This window comes from Rousettus aegyptiacus, unplaced genomic scaffold (assembly GCF_014176215.1).
Source record: "Rousettus aegyptiacus isolate mRouAeg1 unplaced genomic scaffold, mRouAeg1.p scaffold_m13_p_7, whole genome shotgun sequence".
Taxonomy (NCBI): domain Eukaryota; kingdom Metazoa; phylum Chordata; class Mammalia; order Chiroptera; family Pteropodidae; genus Rousettus; species Rousettus aegyptiacus.
Genome location: NW_023416310.1, coordinates 84,721,402 through 84,725,677, shown reverse-complemented (window position 1 = coordinate 84,725,677; position 4,276 = coordinate 84,721,402). Strand labels below are relative to the sequence as shown.

At 40.8% G+C, this 4,276-nt stretch overlaps 1 non-coding gene across 1 annotated transcript; it reads right to left on the bottom strand.

The window, feature by feature from the left end:
- Positions 1 to 3,766: 3,766 nt before the first annotated feature.
- On the bottom strand, positions 3,767 to 3,885 carry LOC118606134. The gene has a single exon (XR_004952306.1). It is a non-coding gene; the product is annotated as a 5S ribosomal RNA (ribosomal RNA).
- Positions 3,886 to 4,276: the final 391 nt, after the last annotated feature.

The following is a 4,276-nucleotide window of genomic DNA, read 5'->3' as shown; positions in this document are numbered from 1 at the left end:
TGAGACTTCATTGATATGGCAGGGTGGGGGAAAGCCTTCCATCAAATATTATTTTTTTTGGTAATAGCTTTATTATAATTCACATACTATACAATCACCTATTTGAAGTATGTAATTCAATGGATTTTAGTATACTCACAGAGTTGGGCAAACACTGCTGCAATCAATTTTGGAACATTTCATCCTCCCCCAAAGAAATCCCATATTCTTTACCAGTTACCTCTTATCCCACGCATCTCTCCCAACTCTAGAGATGACTATTCCTCTTAAATTTAAAGACCAAAAATACAGGATGGTGCAGGGGCTACACTAGGGCAATGAACTAGGAGTTAGAAGTTTCCAGAAGATTCCAAGTTTTGGCATTGTTTCTTGGAGATGATTTGTTTATTTTTTCGAGCCACATTTTCTTCATCTGTAAAATTGATATGACACCCACATCACAGGTAATTATTTTTAAAGTGGTCATTGCGAGGATTAACTAATATAACATACATAAAAGCACCAGCATAGGGCATGTCACATAGTGGGTTCAGAATGTGATTTTCTTCATTCTTTGATCTATCTTCAGGATGGAGCCCTGAGTTGGATTGCTGAAGGGCAGCTGGTCTCCTTCTTCTCTACACATGAAGTCTGAGTCCTTTCTAGGTGCCAACTCAGTGTTCCCTCTCAGAAACCACCTTTGGGGAATGATTAAAGCCCAATACTGTTGCCGGTGACACCACAGCTCAGTCATTGAACCGATGATATGAAACAGACGGTCCTGTTTCCATTTTCTTGGAAAAGAATATAAAAACCACATCATCCACTTTGTTCAGATAATGGGAAGTCGGCCTAAACTCTCAAAATTTCTACCAGCTTAGTGGTTTCTAGAGGCACACAGAGTCCAAAGAACCGACGTGGTAGCAAGGGTGATGGATGTGGAACAAAAACCATGATCCTCTCCTTGCCCCCACATGAACTGCCGTGCAGTGTAAGGAAAAAGAGATGAGGGTAACTGGACTCCAAAATTCACTCCCATTGGCTTTTGGCTCTAGAAAATCCCTCTGAGCAGTGCCAGGACTCTTCTTTGAAAATCTCAGAGAGGTCTGGTTTGTCTTTGTGGCCCGTCCTTGAGGCGTATGGAGGTGAGGGGTATTTCTGTCCTAATGTGACAGGAATTGAAGTGGAGGGTGGTTTCTGAGGTCTTGGGCCCTGAAGTCTTCCGTGCGGAACATTCGCGATGATCTCTTAGGATTCTAAACCCTCTGCCCCTGCTTCCGCCAGAATCGGGATGCTCTTGAGAGTTTTTGCTCTCCCTGTGTCTCTATTGACTGCTGCTAATACCAACTCCAGGTTATTCAACTGAAAACGATTTAGTTAAAAATAAATTGGTCAACATAACTGTTAGTAAAAGGACAAACAAAAACAAAGTGGATGCTTTTCAGACACTAATTCCAGAGTCTTGATAATTTTGGTCCATAATTAGGACTGCTTTGTACCCTTTATTTATCCTTAAGAATTTTTTGCCATTCGAAGTTTACTTTCTTATTTTTTTCTCTCTATATTTACTATATTTCAACTTTACTTCCAGCCATTTATTCCTATTCTTTGGTGTTCATTGAAGTGGAAAGTGAGAACAATAGGATTTAGTTGAAACACCCCAAATACCCATCAATTCATGGCAAGATGAAATAAACAAACAGGTTTAAACAGTATGTATGGTGTAATCCTAAATTTATAGAGTAACAATAATGTATAGAAAAATATTTGGGCAAAGTATGAATAGTGTTTGCTTTGGTAGGTGGCCTTATTTTGCTTATTTGTGTTTTATCAATCTATTCACCAAAATTTTATTAAGTTAAATGTCAGTTCTCCATGTTGGGAATACAGCAATAAAGAAAGAAGACAAGAAAAATTTACTCTCGTGAAGGTACACACCAGTGGGGCGAGGCAGTAGAGAGAAGACTTATAGAAAATATAGGTTAGCGACAAGTACTACAGAGAAAAATAAAGCCAGGGAAGTGGGATAGAGTGTTGGGCAGGGGTTCCAATTTTAAATAAGATCATCAGGGAGGTCTCACTGTCAAGGTAACTTGAGTAAAGACCTAAAGGAAATGAAGGAGTGATCTAAGTGGATATCTGGGGAAAACGCATGCTAGCAGAAGGAATAGCAAATACAAAGGGCCTGCCAGGAGAGCGTGCGTGCATACGCGCGTGTGCATGTGTCGGGGATGGTTAGGCAAGAAGACCAGAGTGACTGGTGCAGAGTCAGCCCTGGGGCAGAGTAGGAGAGGGTGAGTCAAAGAGGCACTGGGAGAGTCAGCTCGTGTGGAGTGTTGCAAACCGTTGTGAAGACGTAGGCTCTTACTCTGAGTGAGATGAAAAGCCACTGCGGGGGTTCTGGGCAGAGCTGTGACCTAGTCTGACTTGTGTTTTAGACGCATCAATGTGATTGCCCTTTAGAGAATCATAGCAGGGACAATGGTGGAAGCAGGAAACCATCGCTGAGGGGCCATGGTGGCTTGGACCAAGGTGATTGAAGTGGAAGTGATGAAAAGTGGTTGAATTATTGACATATTTTGAAATTAGTCTATAGGATTTGCTCGTATGTACACAGGATATGAGGTAAAAGAGAGTAGTCAGGAATGAATCCAAATTTTGTGGTCTGGGGGAGTGGAAAGATGGAACTGCATTAGTTGAGAGGGGTGGTTTGCAGGAAGGTGGAGTTTGGGAGGCAACATCAGGAGCTCAGTTTTGGACGCCTTAAGTTTTATGTACTTATTAGTCATCCAAGATAGTTCTCTAATGAGAATGTGTTGTTTTTGAAATTTGGTAAAAACAGTTAATGACATTTTTAAAGACATTCTATTGTGAGACTAGGTTGTTCTAATGAATCCTTCATCATTGGCCTAAATCACTCAGTTAAGTTTCTGTGGCCAAACTGTTTTTAGTCAAAACATCTGGACCTGGTGTATGCAAGGGGGCAACTCTGAGTAACTACAAAGCACACTTGCTCCTAGGACCACTTTTGTGAGAAGAAACTTGGAAGGAGACTTAGCTTTGTTTTGCTGTCTTGGCTGTCACGGCAGCTGACTCACTTGACTTCCTAGATGCTGTTATAACCACCTAATCTCTTAATCCCATAAACCCTGCCTGAATTCTTGGACCTTTGACCCTCCCATCATCTTCTTTGATTTCGAATACTTACCTGAAGTTTCAAGGCTCCAGAGCCCCTGGACCCTTAGATCTTCCTGTCTCATGATGGTCCCTGCCTAATCACACCTGTTCTGTGACCACCATGCTCTCATAAATCAATTCACACTATTTTTCTTGAACACTTATTTTATGCAAAGCACTGCACTAAGCATTTGTGGGACAGTGAAGAAGTTGTGAGGTGGCACTGGCAATCTAGGAGCCTCCAATGTTGTCCACAATGTAATATATATATATATATATATATATATATATATACACGCATTACATATATGTAAGTGTGTGTAATGAGGTGGTGGTTTATTGATGTTGAAAGGAATGTAGAGCTCTGACTTTTGTAGCAATGACCTTGGTCCTACGAGCTACAGCATTTTACAGAGGCTTTTTTATACTTTTCAATATTTAGCCTTCGTTTTTTCCTGATTATGCAGTGACAGTTGTTGAAGAAAACATGGGAAAACCAGAAAAACATGAAAAAAAAAACCCACTCATTATCTTATCATCTAGAGATAGAATATTACTGTTAATATTTGAGTTTATTTCTTCTCATTCTTTAACAATTTTTTTTTTTAAATGTCTATAGCACCTGGTCTTCCTAGGTGGTCTCCCATCCAAGTACTAACCAGGCCCAACCCTGCTTAGCTTCTGAGATCAGACGAGATTGGGCACATTCAAGGTGGCATGGCCATAGACTAACAAATGTTTTGTTGTTGCTGTTTTCCCACATCATTAATATTTTTTGGAGTAATTTTTTTTTTTTTTAATGGCTGAATGGAACTGGTGTCTCACCATTTATTTCCTGGCCCCCTATTATTGAGTCTTTTCATCTTCCTCCTTGCTTGGGCTGCCTAGGCTTGGTATCGAGGCTGTCCTAGAGTATCTAGGGGAGAGTAGAGTCTCACAAAAATGGCAGTGTGCCCATTTGAAATGCACTTGGGTGAGAGGGTGCAGCCACTTGGGGCATGAATAGCAGCACTTAATTAACGCCCTTCCAAAGCTTGCACACTCGAGAGCATAGTGCACAGCACATCCGAAAAGTCAAAGGGGCCTTTGTTCTATATTTGAAAAGCTGCTTATCCATTTG